Source organism: Ptychodera flava, chromosome 3 (genome assembly GCF_041260155.1).
Source record: "Ptychodera flava strain L36383 chromosome 3, AS_Pfla_20210202, whole genome shotgun sequence".
In the NCBI taxonomy this organism is placed as follows: Eukaryota; Metazoa; Hemichordata; class Enteropneusta; family Ptychoderidae; genus Ptychodera; species Ptychodera flava.
In genome coordinates this window covers 1559081-1582697 of record NC_091930.1, presented here as the reverse complement: position 1 = coordinate 1582697, position 23617 = coordinate 1559081, and the positions used below count along the sequence as shown (strand labels likewise).

Here is a 23617-nt window from a genome sequence, read left to right as displayed (position 1 = left end):
GTTAAGTAGAATGTATCATAAACAAGTATAGATACCTTGGTCTTATGTGAGCAGTATAAGTTTTGAAATCACATGATTGTTCAAAATCGTAGGGTGGGGCACAGTCCCTGCACACACTAGGTGAGGAGGAAATGTGAGTTGGGTATGCAGTACCTTTCACTTACTAGTAGGGGATGGGTTTGGAAAAGGTCGGTAATTTTTTTTACAACCCTGCTCATGGGGCAACCACGTGCCTTTATGTGTTTCAGCAGCGATGACATTTGGTAGAACAGCGACGTGCCAAACATACTTACAGAGGTGTGTGTGTTGTTCCAATCATAAATACTCGCAAACACTCGCACCACTAATGCGCCCCCATTGAGAGACCTTGGATAAATCAAACACGTGCATGATGACGAAAGTCATTGCAATTGAAGCGAGTTGCTTCGGATATAGTGCGATGGTCGTGCGCAAATTCGTAGTGACTGTACAGTAAACTGACACGGGTGCGCCAAAAAAATCGCGTTTGTGCCCGATACACAGTTTTCTTTCAGAAAAAAAGTTTGCTGTGTCAAAAGTTTTGTGGCAGTGCATAGTTAGAACTACCAGTAATTTATCGGTTTAGGAGCAGATGAAATCTATTAAGTGCCGAATGTTTGCATTTCAAATTTCTCATCTTATAGAGATGGTTTCGTTAAGTCAAGTGAAATGAGTCTGAGTGAACTTTATACATTCTCTTGATCAAGATGGATGTACAACACTCGTTCACCATTATGACACCACCCGTACGACTGCTCTTAGAAGTTCACCCACCTTATCTCATCTTGAAGTGGTAGTTCAAATCTCAGAGACTGATGGCAGGTCTGACGCCAAACACTTTGACTGTGCCTACGCCTATTTTTGGCCAATTTATCATCGACTATGGGCAGCACTTATCGTTGTTGTGCATACGCGAAACGACATGATCAATAATAACGCTTCACATCGCATGCGTTCCAAGGTTAAAATGGGCAGCTTTTCGAATTCAGTGAAGCGTGGGGGACTTAATCCACACGCGTTAGGAGTGTTAAGTGCATTGTAAGTAAAAAGTGCTAGTCCTCTTGTACTATCCAAACATACTGTGAGTCATTGTAATCGGAACTTGCACGTATTCTTCTGTAGAAGTTATACGCTTCTTTTACTTTCCCGTCGAGATTTCAAATTCGTTCTAGTTACCTTACTATATAACCTTTAATCGTAAAACAACTTTCTTGAGAATTTGCTAAGAGCTGCTAGCTTGTTATCCGTGACATTGCATGGTACTTGGACGAATACATTGTAAAAACCGAGTTCGTGAATCTATACGATGCCAATCCATTGGCACAAGGCATAATGTAATCTTGCAATATACTACTCCAAGTGATAGTATAATGTTAAAAGGTTTCGATACTGTATACAATACTTGCTACCAGAACGGGAATGTTGAGAGGATGAAATTTCATCACCATACTTTTATTTTATGTGTTGCTTTTTTGTTGTTGTTTTTGTTGTTGTTGTTGTTTTCGGCGGTGGATGCTTGTGAAGATTCAATAAGTACTAAGTTGCAGGTAATATGAAGGTGTCGTATTTGATTTTGAAGTAGTCAACAAATGAAGCTATAAAAGCATCGAACGTCAGCTGAAATGAAAGCTGCGTAGGTTCATCAAAGCGTAATCACATATACATATATCCATAACGATGTACTTACACATAATAACAGTGTACGCCAGAGAAAAAGCAAAAAAGCGGTACGCGCCTCGAAATTGAAAGACTTCAACTATGGCTTAAGGTCCTCAATGAAAGTTTCCACCAATCATACCAAATCCTGGATAGAAATCACTGGACACGGTGCAAAGTTTGATACTACAGAAAGAAATGATCTAATTCAGTAAATTCTCGATGGGATTCGAACTCTCAACGTACAACACCTAGTCACCTAGTGAAGACATCACTTGATAATCAAGATGGCTACCGTTCCTGTGTTAACCGAGGGGGGGGAGAATCTAACTATTTACAAAATATTAAGATGTTGACAATATTTTTCACCTCCAAGAACCTTGGAATGAGCCCCCATAATTGTCAGATCAGATACTGGTAAAATTTGTAAGAGTTTTAGGGTACGAATATTTGTCTCTGAGGCGCATTCTACCTGAATGTGAGAGTTTCGGAAACTAGTATTCAGCTAGGATTATAACTAAGGCCTGGATAAAATGTAGAACTATAGAGAGCAAGGCAATTTGGTTAACATTATGTTTTTCTTGCAAGATAAGTTTGGGAGAGAAAAAATTATGTCAATGTTTTGCGGGTGATTTAAACGGTATACAGTTCCTCCAAAACACAGTCAGAGACCTGACACTTTCGCTTCATGTTAACATTGTGTGATAAATCGATTGCCAGTTCAAGTTGTTTTTCATCCGTACCCAACACCTCGTAGTTGTAATAATCATACTTGCCCATCGGACATGCACATAGCTAGGTTACTCCGTATGGAAACGGAGACTGCCCTATGGAGGTATATCACGAATACATTTGACCTCAACAGCATGTAGCTTCTGAACGCCCCAGTGCGTAGATTTGCGCCGTCTTTGGCCTTGTCAGTCATCCGACAAGCTACGGCTGTTATCGCCAAATCTTTACTTGACGGTAGTTACGAATAGATATGACGGAAAATGCAACGTGAACGATGCAACACATAAGGAGTATACGTGCGTTGTTCCTTTAGGCTGTTTATGGCATTTTATTTCAACTTTGCTAATTCCTTTTATTGTAACATGATAATTTCACAAGTGATTCATAAGATAGGCATAACACACCTCGGTTTTTTTCAGGGTAAGGGCAGTGTTTTCAATAAAATCATGTTTGCCTGCAAGAGTTAGATTAATTGTATTGCAACAGAGAGAAACGTGTTGCAAAATGTCATTTCAGCTCTCTGCCAAATAAGTTCTGAATTCGTTGTACGTAAAGCCATAGTCTGTCAGCAAAACTCTGGGTACGGTAACTCTTCTCATATGATAGATGTTGATGTTCACGATCACATTCAAATAAGGCAATCTTGTAAGATAGTAAGTATTGGTAAGTTTGAGAAAAAATGGCATTTTTTATCAATCCTGGCACCTTGAAATACTTTTAATTTTTGGATCAAAGCCCCACAATTACACTAATCTTCTGAATATAATGGTAAAATTGATAATTTAAATGTTTTATTAACATTGATGCTAAAAGCCAACCATAGAATCACAGTGCATATATGCGGATATAGTTGTGTATCTACAAAGAAGATGGTCAGAACTATTTTCTATAACTGCATGCGTGACGTGGAATTCTTTTTAGAAATGCTTGAGTCGCCTGAAAGTTTGTATTTGACCTCATTGTCATTTTCATAAAAATTGGCAAACTATTGATATAACAGGATAAAAGAAAAGCTAAACACGCAAACACGATTGGAATTAATTTGGGATAATTGGATTTAACAAAACTGTTAGGTTCCTTATAGCTGAATATTGCAATATTACAGAGTACTCATAAAAACTAATTTACAACTTTAACAGAAAAAGCAGATGGGCTTACATTTGCAGATTAAACTGACATTACTTCACTGTCTTATTATCTCAAATTGGTTCCAATCGTGTTTGCAGCTTATCTTCATCTTTGAACCCGAGCTTTCAAAAAATAGCTTGGACCAATCATGTAAAGAGGGTGCCACACAAGGCAACAAATAATATTCGTTGGAAACATAACACTTTGAGATATTTCTTGAAAAAGTGTCGTCTCATGACGTAGGATTTTATTGTACTTTGATACTTCAGTTGAAACATCATCAATGATTGTACAAAAAGTTCGGAACGCATCTTCTTTGCAAGATTTTAAATTAACACTGTATATTTGTTCATCAAGAATATTTGTCATCAATATGGTCGGAAATATTTTCTTCCCTACAGTCTGTTCTTGTGCTTCGTTGCTCTCCTGATGCAACGCCCTCAACGCCAGCGATTACAATTGATGCTGATGGCTTCCGATGACACCATCAAATGTTCTGGGGAAGAAGCAAAACAAAATAAAATAAGAATATTGAATTTAAATTACCAAGTACTAAACGTAAGGTAAAGATAAAGACCATGAAATTGTTTACTGTATATGACGTTTAAAACAGTTAAATTATTTTTATTTTGTATCATTTTATTCAACTTCAAAAAACAATGCTGAAAGACCAGCTATTCAGCTTTTCATCATGGCATCTTTATGTTTGAAATGTAATGCTATTGTTAACATTTGAATTCTAGTCCGGACCAGAATTCAACAGTCAACAATAACGATGCAATTTACAAATGCACAAGCTGAGTTGAAAAGCTTAATACTGTGTATATCAACATGTTTTGAGAAGTTGAACAAGAAATTATGGTTGACATTTAAAACAAAATTTCTGAAAAAATTATCAGCAGGTTATCATTACTGGCCCTTTGGGGAAATGTACACAACATGGATAAATGGTAGTATGTATTGCATATCTGAGACTTCTCATCATTTGTGCTAGAAGGTAATGTAATTTACAGAAATGAAAAACTGACTTACTACATGTATGGCACATCTAAATCTTTGACAGTGACATCTCTGGAGAGTTCGATTAATTTGAAGTTATGCCAAGAGATGATGTCACCCCACTGGCCGTTCATTGGAGCACAGAGTTTCTAAGAAAAGGATGTGAAAAATTGTTAAAATGTCAAGATGGCTAGTCGAACACAACATTTCACGGATCACTTCTGCAAAAGCAATGCACATCAAGTTCAATGAAGTGACTGTCAAAAAATAAACTTTGTAGACCTTACACACTTCTGCAGACACCCCACAGGTGACCTATAACATAAAACTGATGTCATGGTTTCACAGAATGACGTGAAAGGCTGAACCGTCTACACAGTGACAATATGCAGAGCTGCCTTAATGTAACATGTAAACACTTGACAACACAGAAAATCAAACTTTTACACCGTGTACATATAGGTAGCTGTTTGGAACCAAGTCTAGACTGTCTTTACATTTCACACCAATCTTATTCGCACACAGAAGGGTGTCATGGGCTTTCTATACTTTCAACAGTGGTTTCAATCAATATCTTGATCTCAAAAATACTTGTGAAACAGTTCTACAATACTTCCCCTTATCAACGCTATACCCAGCAAGCAAGATGGGACAGTAGCTAAGTTCAGAAATTTAAAGATACATAAGTATAAATGTACAGGACGTAGGACAGGTGTTCAGCGTTGTATAATCGTGAAATTTTGACACACAGCCCCAAGTGATAATTTTCACTTTTAATATGTAAAGCATTAATAATAACGTTTACCATTATAAAATACTTTGACAGAGTGTACATTATACATCAATGTACATTTGCAAAACACCTGTTTGGTTGAAAACAATCGAAGATGTTGGAAAATTGTCATTATTCACAGATCTACATGTATTCCACTGTAAAGAATCTGGAACTAGGGTTAATGTGTATAGCTGATTTTGGCTGTACATGTTTGGAAATAATTTGATGTGAAAAATAAATTTCAGCCAACCAATGGCATGTATAGCTAAAAGGTTCTGAGACACTGTACACAGGGATGTAAGAAATGTTGGTTTACAGTGGTACAAATAAAATTATAAGTGGTTACAAGTAGTGTATGTGCACGTTAAGTTTTCGCAAAATGTCTTGATGTTTTACTAAAACATGACATCCAGTTGTGTTTGCCAGCTGCTGGCTTTTTTCTACATCCCTGTATAATACATTAGCCAAGTATTTCAGCAGTTTATGGTGTTCACAGGATTTTCAAATCTTAAGTTTGCGGCAGCGACAGTAAGGAAAAAATATTATGCAAGTCTTTACATCAATATACCCTTCTCACCCAGTCCACTGCATGATATAGATCCTTCTGATGATAGTGAGACCAAACCAAATTACAGGGATGGGGATGTTAAAAAGAGAGATGAAATGATGTACTTACTAATATCCTGCAGGACAGCCCTCACAGAGGCCTGAACTGGAATCGTGATGTTCCCCTGCAGAACAACTTGCCGAGCAAGACCCTGTAAACAAAACAGAAAATACAGAAAAAACTTTAAAAAACTGAATATTTTGTGAATTGTAAACTTTCAAAGAAATAAATGACAGCACGAACAGTTCAAGGAATCAAATTTTAGTGTGATATTTATTGCCACTGGTACACATTAAACACTGCACTCAATTGCTTTGGTATCTAAATTATCAGCTGAATTCAAACTTCACAAACATTTGCGTACTTTAAGAACATTTAATTTCATACTTATTTTTTTCAAGAAGAAATATCAGAAAATTTGGATTATACATTGACAGAAAATTCAACAAATCAAAAAAATTTATTAACAAGCAACCTAGTGGCCGATACAGCTCTGCTGTGTTTATGTAGACAATGACTATTTTTGACACATGTTGATAAAGAAGGTGGAAATCTTTGATAGCTCAATGCAGTGGCCAGAAAAAAGTGGCTAAAATAAGCTGCAAAATACTCAATTGAAGATTTCATCATACTTTGAATATATCACATCGGATCATCCCTAAGAACATGTCAACCAAAGCTATCTGATGAGTAGTTTTTTGAAAATAAAATTTTCTGACCATAAATGACAAACAATTGCCCCCAAATAAAAATTGCAGATTTCATCATAATTTCAAAAGATCAAATTTAGTTCATTTATAGAAACCTGTATACCAAATTTCAAAGCTGTTAGACCAGTACTTTTTGAGAAACACATTTTTTACCAAAATGGGAAAAATACCGTCAATGACGCTGTACCTTCTCTAATGTGTGGCCAGGTCAGGTAATTGGTTGTTGGCATGGAGTTGTTGGTAAATAGTTGATGATGTAGGGGCATTAGGTTGGATATGGACCCAAGAACCCAAAAGATGATTAAATATATCAATCAAAAAAATTCTAAGCCACAGTATAAACTGCCTAAAGATAGTTCAATGTGGAAAAAAAGTTAAATAATTCAGAAATAAGAATTAACAGTCCAAAATAGTAATGACGCACTTCCCTACTGACCTGAGTGCATGTGAAATACACAACCTGGCATCTGTAAATTAAATGTATACCAAGTGATCATTTTAAGTCACTGTTAACTGTTTTTAATGGATTTTCCAAAGAGTCCAGTGGAAATGATGAAAAATGCTTATCTGGTCTTGTGTTTGTAAAACCTCATGGCTGATAATTGTCATAGTATTCAAAAAAAATTGAAGAAATTACTGTTTTTAATAGGCATATTTTCCTTGAAATACATGACTGTGTAAACAATATATGCTAAAAGTGTTTAAGAGTAAATTTCTTTTCAAAAAATAATTTAATCTGTGACCAAAGGATTTTTATTCTTTGAGTTTACAAATTCAAACATTGCAATTTGTTCAATCATCTTGTGCAGTGCAAATTTATAAAATGACTGAAAAATAAAAAAATTGGCAGAATTACAGTCTTTGTGATGTAAAATTATGGGTTGACATCACAATAATTGTTAATCTGTTCGAAGTACTACTATACTATAATAAAAAAGAAAAGTTCATGCAGAAACGGTAACATATATTGTCAGCAATGTAGTGTTAATTTTGACTTTACATCAAAATATGCCTTTGCTGGATACCAAATATGTAGGGCGAAAAATTAAAATCAGCCATGTTCAGCAAAATCCACACAACAGCATTGATCCTTTTCTAATTTGATTTGATTTGCTTATGTTATCCTTGTATGACAGTCAGTACAATATGGAACTTGAACACAACACAGTGAATAAGTATGCTGTAAATGAAATGGTGTGGCTGCATCCACATGCAGCAATAGGAGTGCCTTTGTCTCTCACCCCTCATTTCTAACCTGTCCCATCCCTGAAAAAATAGTTTGGTCTTATATTTATAATGTTAATAATTTCTGTATTTGTTAAAATGTGCGCATCTCAAAAACTTTTGATCATAAACATTTTCATTTTTTTTATGGCTGACCAGTCAGTTAACCTGTTTATTTTGAATATTTTCGCATTTTTCCTCAGTATTTGACATTTTCAGAATACCTTCTTATTCACTTTGTCATTTTCTAAAAGTTAAAATGCTCCTTTGTGTGGTCAAGCTTTCCACAAGCATCAAATGTGGTACTTCATATAGGAAGGTCTGCCTCTAGAGGGCGGGCATCATAAACAGTGTTTCTTAGTTTATATCTCTCCACATAAACTTCTGATTGTACTGTAAACATTGAACATGGCCGACGTCCGATTTTCCTGTCTAAAACATTCACTCATTTTCGTTCATATGACTCTGAAACTCCAGGAAACGATTGTGAAGAAAAAGTTATCATGAAATATTGAGGTACTCGCCGATATTATGCAAAATTAAATGAGAAAAAATGCAAGGAAAATGTTGACAGGCTTACACAATGACCGTTTTCAGACTCAGAGGCATATGATCATCTGCAGATTATGCAACAGGCCCATATCACGTGAGGCCATGAGGGGATATCCACGCAACTCAGTACCAAGCACTAGCGCACACAGAGTGAGCAAACACAAAGTGAGTACCCCTAACGTCAGCTCAGAGTCTGTAATAGATCGTAGTCAACTAAGAACCTTGGAGAAAGGCTTACATGTAACACTGTGGCTATGCCGTTAAGTCCCTTTTGATTTTTGTCACAGCTCAAAATCATTCTCCTACACCTCAACCTGAACCATGAACACCCCCACCAGTTTATGATATGACCCATCACAATGGCATGACATCAACGGATCTTGACAGACGAAAGTATTGACAGACGGAAGTAGAAGTTGACACCAGCATACTGGTTTTCAACTTCAATACCTTCTCTGTCTATAAATAGACACGAGAAGGTAAAAAGTGCCCCAAAAATTCAAAATTGCAGATTTCATCATTATTTCAATTAATATCATTTAGTTTATCTATAGAAATCTGTATACCAAATTTCAAAGCTATCAGATGAGTAGTTTTGGAAATACACATTTTTGGACCAAAAATGGCATAAATTGCCCCCAAAATACAAATTACAGATTTCATCAGAAATTCAATATATATTACTTAGCTCATCTGTACAAACCTGTATACCAATTTCAAAGCTATCAGACCAGTACTTTCTGAGAAACACACTTTCTGAGAAACATAGTCCCTTAGACAAACTGACAAAAACTAATAATTTTTTTATTTTTAATTACCTTTTAAATAAATATACGGTCATGTGCATATGATAAATCGGTTATCCCACGATATCAGCACTTGGTTGTGACGTATTGCCACTCGTGAGGGTTGGCACCGCATCACACTCGTCTTCGACTCGTGTGATGTGGCTTGCACCCTCACTCGTGGCAAGCGCTGATATCGTGGGATAACCTCACATAATTCTTTTAGTGTCAATGTTGCGGAGTGACCATATTTAGATGATATTTTTATAATTACAAGCTCTTGACACCAGTTCCTTCTCATTCCTAACCTCTAAATTTTCTAGAATATCTCTATGAACTTTGTAAACTTATACAATTCACTGGTACACTGTTCAATTCGTTAACCCTTGAAAATGAAAATGCATAACTTTTATGTTACTATCATTGTGCCGAAGGATACAAAGATTATTCACATGGCAAATTTACATATCATAATGTCTGCAATTATAATGTCTTATCATGCTATCAATATTTGTTTGTTTATTTCATTACTCAAAAGCCTAAAAGCTTACAAAATGTCTCTAATTTACTTGTAAAAGATACCAAATGTCAAGTCATTTAATTCTAGTTTTCGAATGCGTTGAACTATTAATTATTACAGCCATCAACCAAATTTTGATATCATCGACAACCTTGATCAATCACAGACCCTGGAGCGAGACCAGTCTATGGTTCAACATTGCTGTCCTGATATAAAGACCATTTTAAGTACAAACAAAAAATGCTACCAGCACTCGAACTATACGCATCGGTGTTTATGGACTCTTTTTATAACAGGTCACGACACAGATTCAACAGAAGCTGGTCCAGCTGTACTTTACACTGAATAACATCCGTGTACGTGCCATAGAATGGCTTGACTTAAGTATGCAATGGGCATGTTCTGTTGCCATGGTGACTGACAACAACAACTGCTTGACTGCGTGGTAGCGTCTCTGGTCAAGGCAGTCTGTTATGTCAGACAACATGTTGGAGCAGCATCAGCAATGACAGATATCACAGCAACATGTGAGAGGACCAAAGCACATGGTAAATAAACAAAATACACTCCACCGGTTAAAATACGATTTTCTATTCAGTGATTCACGTAATTAAATTCTGTAACAGTCAGTTCCCACGCCCTAGCTCTACTGCAGTGGCTAAGCATTGCCTACCCCCAAGGCAAGGTCTGGTTGTCACATAATGTGTTACACAGACAGTTCTCCCCGTGGGAACCTTGTTGCAGAAATAACATGTCGACGTCACAAAGCAGCGTAGCCTACACGTCTTAGCCTAAGTTTTCTTTCTACAAATGACGGACAAAGAAAATTTACCATTTAACTGCAGACTTGAGTTCACAATACAGGCATGTATCGTGACTGGACCCTGCACCCACACCATGCTTAAAACATCCATTCACTGAATCACACATGAGTAACACACACAATAAAGTGTACTTGAGGATGCTGAACTTTACGAAGTCACGCTACTTTGCTCTTGTTCACTTAAAAATACAAATAAGTCTTTCCCCTAATTGTCTAAATATACAAAGGATCCTGTATAGCCCTACTGGTACATACATGTAGACATATACGGTACGGTATGTGAGATCTCTGTGCACAAAATCCTTTGCTAATCAAAGAAACACTGTTAAAATTTGTGTGCGTACCATGACTTTTCCAACAAAGAAAAGTTGATTTTTTTTCCATTTTCTCTGTTAGAACATATATAGAAACATAAATGAGATCTTGTGATATCACCATTGACATGACGTGAATTACTCAGATGTACCGGTCCATGATTTCCACTCCTCTCACATTCAATGTCAAATGAAGATCAAACTAATGATATTTTTTTTCAGTTCCCCTCTTTGTCATCATTCTTGCTTTGTTTTTTGTATTTTGTTTAGTTTTTCCTTCAGTCACCTTTGTTTTCTTTCTCTCCATTACTTTCGTTTTGTTTTGTTTTGTTTATGCACGTCAATCCAACGAAAAATACTCAAACTTGTGTTAAAATTATATCGTTCAATTACACAAAAATACACTGTTGCTCACTCAGTGCCTGTTGGACACCAGTAATCTATTTTTTTAAATCATCAAACAAATTTTTGTTACAGCCTAGGGGATTAAAGGTCACATGTCTTTATTACAATATCGATCGCACTGGCTACACAAAATAAACACTTTATTATCAAATATGTAAAACAAATATTACACCTTGGAACTACCTTTATTTGCAAAAATGTCACATGTAAAGATTATTTGTTTGCTAAAGCCTACATGTAGCTGTGATTTTTTGACAACATCGTTTGAAATCAATCAGAGGCAACTCATGTAAACATGCTTACCAAAGTTCAAGTAGACCACTGGTAACTTAAATTTTGAAGGAATAATTCTTGACTCCAAGTGAAAATCACTGCCGCAAGTGGGTACTGAAAAACTGTGACTGAATTCATCACCAAGGATTTAAGTTTGTAACACTTTCAAAGACAATAATTGGATGAGGGGAATCAAAACATCTCTGTACAGATTTAATTTTATTTTATATTTTGCAGGGAGCAGGGTACGAAAAATACAGCTAAACACAGGGCTTTAACATTGAATGAGATTTTGGTGAAGCTAAAAGGGTCAAAGGTCGTGGGACATTTCATACAATATTGATTAGGTAGACCACTACACAAATACAGAATATTCATCAAGCATGTTTGACAAACATTCCATTGTTATTAATACGGCCTATTTGCACACTGTTTTCAAAATCAAATGTTTCAACTCTTAAGAAATAAGGTTTCAAACTGTTTTTAGAAGAAACTTTTCTGCATAACATATATGTGTACAGTGTCTGTACATATAAACAATGAGACATTCGACTAAAGTAGGGTTGTTTTATATCCTTCAAATCCGGACTGAGAATGGTGAAATACAGCATGATTGCAAATCAAAATTTACAGTGGTTTGTTCATATAGACAGACATGTAACATGGCAGCCATAGTATGTATGTGTAAAATGTAAGACATCAGTACCGGATTCTTGGTTCCCTGTTCTCCAATTACGATTCCCCGGGCCCTCACATTCAAACTTTTCATTCCTATTTTAGAGTACAAAGGTCTAGCCTCACTTTCAAAAACAATAGGTTTGGACCAAACCATTGGCAGTAAAAGGGTTAAAATATCAAATTATGTCTGCATCAAAGCAAATAGTGCATCAATACTGTAATTCTGGCAGAAGAGAAAATTTACATTTCAAGGCACCTTTTTTTTTCTTTCTCAGTTCACTTTATTTCACATTTGAATTTTCTGAACCGGTAAAATTGTAATGAAAATACCGATTGTACGCTTGTTACATCTTTTGTATCGGTTCATTCGTATGACGAGATCAAATCAGACATTTTGTGGGGCAGTTTTGAATGCACACCTAAATAGCTCATAAATAGAACTTTTATCTGAGTCAATACTATTAGTTTCATTTGTTTTCCACTCAAGAGTCATTCCATATCCAACAGGCAAGAAAATGTACAATATCACCCTTGTGCATACTATAGTTTATTCCTATTACATTTTCAAAAAGATGAATATTTTTAATACCTTCCCCATCAAAGCATCTATTTAATCTATTTACCCCAATGAATACTGACAACAAGAATATATGCTTGTCAGGCAATATGTTTGCAAGAACAAGTAAAGTTAGGTCAATTTGGGATTAAACATTTTTGGCGGGAAAATATTTGTGATCGTACGACAGCACACTACCTTCGTAAAACCTGTTAATTTCTACTCTTACATAATACATCTTATTAATATTGCATCAACGTGTGCTACACCACCAATTTCATGACTTTTGCCATTAAATCTAATTGACAATTACCATTTTAATAACCATCAATTCCCTCTTTTATGATTGCTGTAAACATTAAGACATTCTTTCCCCTGTGTTAATGACTGCATACCATGTTATCAATGAGATGTTGCATTGAGGCAATCAGACCTCAAAAACGAAAGTGGAAAACTTTTGCTCAAAAAGCATTAGGTATAGCTTCTGGAAAGTATAAACTTATTCTCTTTCATAATCAACAATAAATATAAATGCCGTGAAGACAAAAAACATTTTTTATAATTTAAACCACACCCCTTCAAGTTTTACAATCACAATTATAATATGCTTAGCTGGAATCCTGCAATCTGATTGGCTGGAGCCGGGGTTTATATTCTCCACAAGAAGACCTGCGCGCCGCGTAACATTTTTGAGCTCGCGCAAATTTCGAACGCCAACTTGAGAGCTCAACGCGCCGTAATGTCGAACAAGTCTTTGGCTTCAGATTGATTTTGATTGTTAAATTTTAGTCTAGTGCAGCTTGACGAACCAACAAATGAAGAGTTTCTGTAAGCAGCGGAGGCTATGTAACAACAACAACATAATTTTAAAAAGTTTTTTGAGCTTTTTTTGAAGTAAAATTCTTCAAGTTCGATATCTAATCGCGATATCGATGCGTTGCGTAACCGTATTTTATGAATTCAACTGTGCACGCGCACGCGTTCTGAAACGTTCTGTTTTAGAGTTTGTATGAGGCTGGGCGCTCCTGAACTCACGTTCCAACTTCGGCCCTAAATAACGACATTGTCCACTTGTTTTTAACTTTAGCATATTATAATGAGGTTATAAACGGTGCGCTCGGGTATTTTGTTGCGGATATAAGACCTCTGGGGTGAAAATTAGCATATTTGGCGTGAAATAATCACCTCGCTTCGCTCGGTGATTATTTCCCGCCAAATATGCTAATTTTCACCCCAGAGGTCTTATATCTCCCTTCGCTCGGTGATTATTTCCCGCCAAATATGCTAATTTTCACCCCAGAGGTCTTATATCCGCAACCAAATACCCTCGCTTGCCGTTTATAACCTCTAAAAAAAAATCAGTAGTCCAGCCTTCAAATTTTTGTATCACAGAAACAAAATTGTCAAATTCCCAAGACCTTCATTTGAAATTAAAAATGGCCACCATTACCTTTGACAAATCGACCACGAAAACTTAAAATTTCTGGATTTTCACTGATTAAAGACAGCAAAACTTTGTTTACTCCACTGGCTTTTAAATAAGTGCACGCACAACCTGCAGACAACTGACTACTGTTCCTGAGGAAAATTCTACCATATAACAGAGACAATTTGAATAAAAGATCAACGTCTTCTCTTGACAAGGCCTTCCGCATCAAACACAACGTGCATCAGTTACATGTATTCTGAGCACAGACTCAATTTCCTCTCTTCAATCAGGTCATCTTTCCAACTCCAATCGATTTCAAATCAGTGCTGTCTATAAAATAGAATAACAGCTACCAGTTAAAGTGTTGATGCTCAGCTAAGTGAAACCCTACACGCAATTTCTCATCTTCTGCAATTTCTCATCTTCCTGCGAACATGATACGCAGTCTCATCAAATATGAGGAATGAATTAAATTTTACAACTCTCCGATTAATATATAATGAAGATATCAGCTCATTTTGGGCGTTCACTTCACAATTGATTTTTTCAGCTTGCTCTAAACAAACATAACTGTCAAATCATTCAATGTTACCACCAGGATGCAACATAACATTACATTTTCCAATCCGGGTATTTAATTATTCATACTTCCTTGTAAGTGACCTTTAACCTTTTGCTCCTGAGGAATTAGGTGTGAGAATGATATTGCTTTTATTAATTAAAAGTACCGGTATTGTCTGCATCTCTTATGAATTGATGGATGCTCTTTATCATCTTTTGATAGAAATAATTAAAATCTAATTAAAATGATTAAATACCAAAGTCATCAATGCCATAGAGGTGTTAATTTTTCACACTTGAGCCAGCAATGTTGAGAGGAAGCAGCCAGACATTTATCAATACTTTTATTTTCGATTCCACATGATTCTCAAAATCAATGGAACACATATTTATAATTTGAGAAATTTCCTTATCCAAATTTTTCCTAGCTAAAACTCCACACAAACTCTAGACATTTATCAATGTATCAGGTCCCCACCCAGTCTTTTACTCTAATATCCTTCATAAGATGGCCTTGTAAATACTCACAGTTACATAACAACTCATATTCCCTGGTGTGAAATTTGATTGAAAACCATACACAAGTACAGTCATACAGGTTAAATGGAAAAGAAAAAACTGCAAGTCTAGAGTTCATCCTCATTACACCTAGCATAAACGAGCTGAGACTAAGCATTGTCAGGATTTTCCCCAAATGCTGACATTCCTTATATTTTTTGTGTAAAAGTTGCATGTATTTCACCAGCTACCTGTTTCACATCTGCAAATTTTCCATATCAGAAATTATATACATGTGTCAATGCAGGATGACATCCACAATGAATTCTGAAAATTCACTCCCTGGAAAGAGTTGAGAAACAAAGTAAATTGGAAAAGATTACTTGCTATGTACATAGATATTTCATTACATGGCATATGGGTGCTACAAAATAACATGTAAATGAAAAATAACACTCTATATTAATATCAATGCTACTGCAATGGTCAGGATTCATTCTTCAAGCAGACAAATTCAACCAAAGACAATCTGAAAATTGTCACCTACATGTATCAACGACCTTAAAGTTAACTATTTAATGAGTGCAATAAACCTCGGGTCAATTCTGTCACTATAAAATCAAAATTTAAGATTACGATGTGGTCAACTCCATTACTACAAGGACAATGCAAAGACTGTTGTTTGTACTCCCCAAAGAATGTTGAGACCTAGGTTGTGAATGTAGCTTATATACCATGTACTATTGTAGCGTTATTGTAGCGGATAGCACATACATTTTGATACTCAAACAACAAAATTTAGAATGGCCACCACGTAACGTGAACCATACCCTGTGTTCACTCTATGGTTGAGAATTAATACCAAATTTCACTGAAATGAGGCTTTAAAAAGCTCCATTCTGCAGCACAGCCTTTAAAATGAGAATAAGCTGAACAGCAGCTTTTTTAAAGAAAGAGAGAGTCAAAGTAACCTAGTCTAGGACCTCTTGTTGGTTATGGTATATGAAACCTTTCAGTATAAGAGTAGTATTACCGTAACCAAAGAGAGATCCTGGCTTCCAAGGTACCTTTTACATGTACCTCATAGGGCAGAGAATTTCTGATCTAGCATGTGTTTATGTACAAAGCAATCAAATACTGATTCAAAAGTACGCTGCAGTCCTGTGATCATGGATCAACTCGATATTTGCTAGTGATTGGCCTGGAATGGCAACTCAATTCTCATTGAAAAAATTTGCCTATTTCATTTTAAGGTAGAATGCACCTCGGAGACAGATATTTGGACTCAAATTACTATTTCTTCCTGATCTTCTACTCATGAAGGGTCTTGTAAACTCCTGGTGTTAGAACAATTTTCACCGTCTCATTTCTACAAAAATCTTAAAACTTTAGTTTTTCCATGGAGTTTACACAGGGATGTTACCAATACTTTGAATTTCAAGTATTGGTAAATCTTGGGTATTGTGTTTCTCCAGTTATAAAATTTGAAAACGGTGATCTATAATTTGTTTTTCTTCTTTTTAAAAGAGAATTGTTGGAGATTCCTTAAGGAAAGTTTGAGCAAAAGTTACATCTTTCACTTTCGAGGCGCATACTACCTTATGCATTACAGACCCCCCCCCCACCTGACAACTTTTCAAGGTTCAATATTCTGATGCATAAATTGGTTTCTCCCAGTGTTGTAATACACAGCATTCATCTTGTAAACAGATTTTGACCATAAACTACAATATCACATATTTTTAAAATAATGTTTTTTTGTTGACAAAATAAATTTTACCCTATGACCTATTCTCACCCTCTCAGCCCCTCTGTTGTAGTCCGAGTTTAAAAAATTATTTCCAGTATTATTTAAACTGGCCCTAGGTCTCTTGTCTTCTCAATGGAACTATTACTGACTGTGAGGGCCATCATATTCACCCCTTGATTGACCAACAGTCAGATGACTGAAGTTTGTTTCGTTAATCTTCTGTGTTTATATGTGTATGTATGCTAACAGACTTAGAGCAAGTCTGTTCAAAATGTAAACTGGTGAAAACTCATTATTGTAAATATTATGTAAATCTTTCAATGAGTTAAACAGTGAAATATCCTGGTTTACCACAATTATACAAAAGTAAATAATATCACCTGCATTAAATAAAAATAGCGTCAATGACACTGTAGCTCCCATCCTGGACTATTAGTGTTTGTTCTCTGGTCAGATATTTGAACATGTGTGAAAGGGAGAAAGTGCATGAAGTGAAAATACTTAAATGAAATGTACTGGAGACAGTGAAATATGTTTAATGTAATTATTCAGAATATAAAATGGAAAAAATACAGTATGAGATATATCGAATGCTGTGATACAACCATTAACTCAACAAGTCATTTACAATGACATAGTCCCCACTTGTAATAGGAGTATTAGTCTTGATGGGGCAGGAAAATATGGTCATTAAGAAGTATCACTGGAGTGTATATGTTGAGATCTATGGGCACATAGGTCTATGTCGTTGTTCCCAATTTGAAACACATGTGGCATGTCTAAGTTATGGTTCTAAATCGGGAAAAAAGATCAGACCTCTAGCAGTATTGGCCAGCCAAGAAATACATATGCGCATTATAAATGAGGTACAAGATGTGACATCTTAAGGTCTAATATCCTATCAAAATTGGAGGGTATAGAACTTGTGGTTACTGAAATATGCATATATATGTATAATCAAGGTCAAAGGTCATCGAGGTCACATGACATTTTGAAAAAAAAAATTATATTGCTAATTAATCCCTATATGCCAAAAAATCAGATCTCTAGCTCTATTCGCTTGCCCAGAATTAGATGTGTACATAATTAATGAGGTAAAGCGTGTGTTGTCATAAGGTCTCCCATCCTACTAAATACAAAGGACATAACACTTATTTATTGACATAAACATATATTTTAGGTAAAAGGTCATCGAGGTCACATGACATTTGGTCAAATAATTTCTCTCCTATAGTTATCCCTATATACCAAAAATCAGACATCCAGCTCTATTGGCTCGCTCAGAATGAGATATGCGCATAATTATTAAGGTACAGTATGTGGCGTCATAAGGTGTCAAATCATACCAACCATGAAGGGTGTAGCACTTGTGGTTACCGAGTTATGGAAAAATATGTATATTTGAGGTCAAAGGTCACCGAGGTCACGTGACATTTTGTCAAAAAATTGTTTTGCTAAGTTATCCCTACATACCAAAAATCAGACATCCAGCTCTATTGGCTCGCTCAAAATTAGATATGCACATAATTAATTAGGTACAATATGTTGCGTCATAAGGTGTCCCATCATACCATACATGAAGGCTGTAGCACTTGTGGTTACTGAGTTATGGACAAATATGTATATTTGAGATCAAAGGTCATCAAGGTCACATGACATTTTGTCAAAATATCCGAGATATATGCGTGAACGGATGGACTTACGGATGGACGAACAGACGGACATGACCCAATCTATAAGCTCACTGGACTTCATCTGTGGGGACTAAAAATTGTGTCACTGCATCCTTTTTGCAATATGAATACGATGAGAAACTAAATTTTATTTTTCATGGCCTTATACATGGGAGTCTATGGAGATCTGCCTTATACATGGGAGTCTATGGACGTGTAAACTAAAAATATGCAAATTTCACCACGATTTGCCCAAATTTGGGAAAGGTCACTCCTATGCACTTCCATACCAAGTTTCAAATCAATCGGACTTGTGGTTTCAGAGCAGGAGATTTTTTGACCAAAAATGGGAGAAAATAACAAAAAAATTCATGAAAAATAGCAAGTCCAAGATACTGACCAAAGATGTGCACAATCATTTCATGTCAGCCCAAAGTACTTACATGCTAATTTTTCATGTAATCTGCTCAGTGGTTATTGAGTTTTTTCAATTTTGACTGTTTTTACATTTTTTCACTTAATTTGCATATTTTTGGCAATGACAACTTCATTTGAACAAAATCTCATCTACAGCCCATCATCCATGTACACACCAAATATCAAGATGAAATGTACAGTGGTTTTGGAGTTTTTGATGTTGACGGACAGACATACAGACATACAGACATACAGACATACAGACGTACAGACATACAGACATACAGACATTTCCCTAGCCTATAAGAATAGCTTCCATTGCCATATACTAGTATACATATGGCTATGGGAGCTAAAACTGTTCATCCAAATGACCAGTACAGTATATGTATGTTAAAAATTAACATGAGAGTTGAAAAACACTAAAACTTTCGTCATACTGCAATACAGTCTGTTCTGTAAGTTTGGAATTTCACTTTATTTTACGACAGAGCAATTACATGTATGTAATTTCGATTGGATTCTGAAGAATTTTTATTCATGGGTGCATTTTACAAATGTATTTCCTTTGGTTACACAAAATTTTGAGTTAAACACACTCTAAAGAGTCACCATTCTGGAACAATTGCTGGGTTTTAAAGCTTTACATTTAATATCCTAGGATTTATTGGTTGATAAAAGCTGCTGTTTTACACACGCTATTACTCCAGGTCTATTTTTCAAAACCAGATTCCGCTTGCACTGTTTCATCTGCGCCATTGTGAATGCTTATTAATCAAACATAACTTGGAGATTTAGCAATCTTTAACTCTTTCTTTTGTTTCATATTTCATTTTATATCATTTATTGCTTTTGCGAAAATTGTTATTGATCAATGACTAGAGAATAACACATTAATCAAATGTACCAGTGTATGCATATGAAATAAATAATTCCTAAAACATTCAATAGGGCACTTTTCGAATTGAAAATAATTTATTACCAATTAATTCTACAATTTTGAAATCTTTTTAATTAAGGTAGAACAGACATTCGGACTCTCAAATTTTCTTCTGATATACCACAGGTGGGGATTCATTTTAAAGCTAATGGTGAAAGAAAATTTTTTACCGGCTTAGTTTTTTGAAATTCGAAAGTTTTTTTTTCTCCATAGAGCTAACACAGGGATGGCGGCCATTTTAAATTTCTAATATTGGTAAATCTTGGGTAATTTGTTTCTCTAGTACCAAATTTGCACGGTGACCCCCTATTTTTATTCTTGATTTTGAAAGAGAATGATTGAAAGATTCCTTGAGGAAAGTTAGGGCAAAGTTAATTCTTTCACTTTCGAGGTGCATACTACCTTAAAGTGGCACTCCCACCTAGTAACATTTTAAAAAATAATGCCAACGGTCGATATTTGACATGGCGATTACGCGCGGATTGCGAGATATCGATACCCAACATGTCATTTCCCTAGCGTATTTTTCGCTTCCCGAAGTTTTTTCTGATTGTGACCCGAAATCCCATAGCTTAGTTGTGCCGAACGTTTGATATTCGGAAGCTGAATTTAGGTGGGCCACCGGAATTCAAACTTTTACTTTTTTGAGGACATGCTTTTATCGATATCTTGCGATCAGCGCGCATGTCACCACGTCAAATATTGACCGTTGGCATTAAAAAACTGTGTTTTAAAAATGTTACCAAGTGGGAGTGCCACTTTTAATTCATATTATAATACTCATTTTTTGACATACATTAGCATATAACAGTCATTTATCTTTAAACATGACATTTTCTTTTGCTCTCAATATTGGAACATGTGTGAATGTATGACCATCTCTATTATATATCCATGGTATCACATAAAATATTAGGTAACTAACAAATAATTTTATAATTAAGGCGAGTTCAGAAGTTTTACATAGCTACCCTGTCATTTCAGAGAAAGTCCAATTACTCTGTGAGTGTGAAGAGCAATGCATTTGTTTCTAATTCAAATCCCCTTGTACATTTTTCTCGTCTGTTCAAAAAGTCTTAAAGATTTTAGAATTCTTGGACCAGGGAGTAAACACCATAGATTGCTATACTGTACTCTAATAAAATATAATCAAGTAAGTGCCCTGTCCTACAACTTACAAGTACCATGGAGATGCATGTGGAAACGGATTCGTTTCTCGCTCCATCCAAGTACTAAAACGCTAAGATGACCTCGAAGTTGAGCCATTGTGTGTGGCAAGTAGTGAATACTGACTATTTTCCAAAGTTGATGACAATCTCTTTATTAAAACTTTCATGTTGCACAATAGTTTACACAACTTCCAAGTATTATCCAACAGCAAGGAGAGACCCTAAGTCATGGCAGCACTAGTTTTTGTTTAGTGACTTACAATAAACGATACCTTATCTCAATTTTTTCCGTCGTATCTTTTCAAGATTGCGTATAACTAGCAGCGTTGTGTTAAAGTTACACGTGAGACGAAATTTCGCAAAAGTTGCCTTGGAAGTGTGTTGTTGTCCATTGACAATGAGAATTGCCCAGGTTCAATAACATGCACACCTCCATTTGTCTTCACACAGCGCGCAGCTCAATCAAGGTCGTGCATGTTTTGAAGGTATGGTGAACGAACGGAGAAACATCGCTTCCTAGACATACTGTGATGAACCTGGGCCGTTTCAGGGATCAGAAACGCTACCGAGTCTCGTAAACTTTGAATTCATTTCGGTAAAGAACTTAAGTGAGATCATGGTCACGAACTTCTTTGAGTTGAGAAGCTACAGGTACTGTACAGATTGTGCAACACACGTCGGCCATTTTGAGAATTGACAGCCAGCTCGGCGAGATTACCACTGAGAAAGTGGTAAATCTTGACCAGTGACGCTGAATACCTGAATATTATTTTGGCAACACTTACCTTGCACTAGATATACTGTCCATGTTGTGTAAATAAGTAGAAAAATAAATATTTTTTGTAAATGACGCATCTTTCTTGGCTGAAGTTCTTCAAAACTTTCACAAGCGACGTGTATGAACGTTCACAAAGTTTCCCCCGCTTTACGTTGACATCGGGGATTATATATCCTGATTGAACGGTCGTAGTTTCGCAAAATTGTAACAATTCCAATCAGAGCATGGTGGCTGAGTGTTCATCGACCAGCGATGACAGCTATGGACGGAAGAATCATTGAAAAACAGCGGCGAATCCCACAAGTTCTCGGACGTAGTCTCAATCGATGGACGTTCACAAATTTCACGCCAGCCAAAATCAACCTACTTAATTATTCATGAAGTGGCGCAGGTTGACTGAGTAAATTTACATAACAGAAGCGCGATAGCGTTGCCATGGCATTCCATTCAACAAACTCTGATTTTCATTCAAATTGAACATCCAGCGGCCTGTTCAACCATGGAGGTACTACCTCCATGGTTCAACTAAACGATGACTGTTCTACACGATAGACTCGAGGCAGCTGAAATCTTCTTCAGCAACTTCGTGTAACCGTTGTCAAAAACATTGCTTGCCCAGACAATTTACAACCGTGACTTATGTACGTGGGCAATTAATAGTGAAAGATTACATCGATATACCCTTCCTCACAGTGGCTAAAAACGACTCCCCAACTCAACCAGTCGATTTTCTATATTAAGAATGCATTTTAGAACTTCCGCCCACACTTTCATTTGGAACACGATAATTTACAGTATTTGTCTTGTATTTACAAAGAGTCACGCACAGAAATTCTTCGTTTTTCGACCGGGTACGGCCTGACAACTTCTGAGTGCTGACGTCAGTTATATTAGCATGACAAATACCTATTGTTATCTTCCAACAAGGATGCGATAAGGAACAGTAATGACGTCATTTTGTTACATGTAGAGAAACAATAGGGTACCTGACGTATATACAACAGTTTGGCTGATATTCTTGTACCTGTGTTTTTGCAACAGCATATACTGTCTTGTTGTGTAAGCTCCAACAAGCCGTAGCCGGATCCGGACATTTCAAGCTGTGTGTGTGAGACAATCGCTTCAACGTCCACGGTGTGACAGACCGTAATTGAAAGCCTGTCAAAGCATAGTCCCCAAGGCAAGGCTTTTCCAGGCTCTAACACGACCAGAAATCATAAAATCTTTTGCAATACCTGTATTACCCATTGATTACAAAGAGAAAAAACCCAAACAGGCTATGAAAATTATGGATGAGTTTAGACAATCCCATTGGATTTAGACAATCCCATTGGTCTATACAGCATCGCATGCTTGTAGCCTTATTTGCAATTATCTCACCACACCAATCCCTGATTTCAAAAATTAGGGGTTATTCCTGATTAATTTGCTTGTATATTTCTCATATTAAGGGTGTCTTTTTTGTTGAAAAATCCTAGATATTAAAAGAGGTGTTTTGATAGTTTGCGGAACAAGTTTTGGTACACCCTTTCCTGAGTGTGTGCCACCTCCGGGAAAGATGATCTACAAGACAACACCAATTTAAGTCTAAATTTAAATAAATGTGCCGCATATTGCAATTACAATGTCATTATTGTTTCGGGTATC

The 23617-nt window shown here is 36.1% G+C and overlaps 1 long non-coding RNA gene across 1 annotated transcript; it reads right to left on the bottom strand.

The window, feature by feature from the left end:
- Window positions 1-3746: 3746 nt before the first annotated feature.
- Window positions 3747-22424, bottom strand: LOC139129424 (uncharacterized). The gene is made up of 4 exons (XR_011551567.1): window positions 21978-22424; window positions 5985-6066; window positions 4567-4682; window positions 3747-4030 (listed from the first exon to the last, which is right to left on the bottom strand). It is a non-coding gene; the product is annotated as an uncharacterized lncRNA (long non-coding RNA).
- Window positions 22425-23617: the final 1193 nt, after the last annotated feature.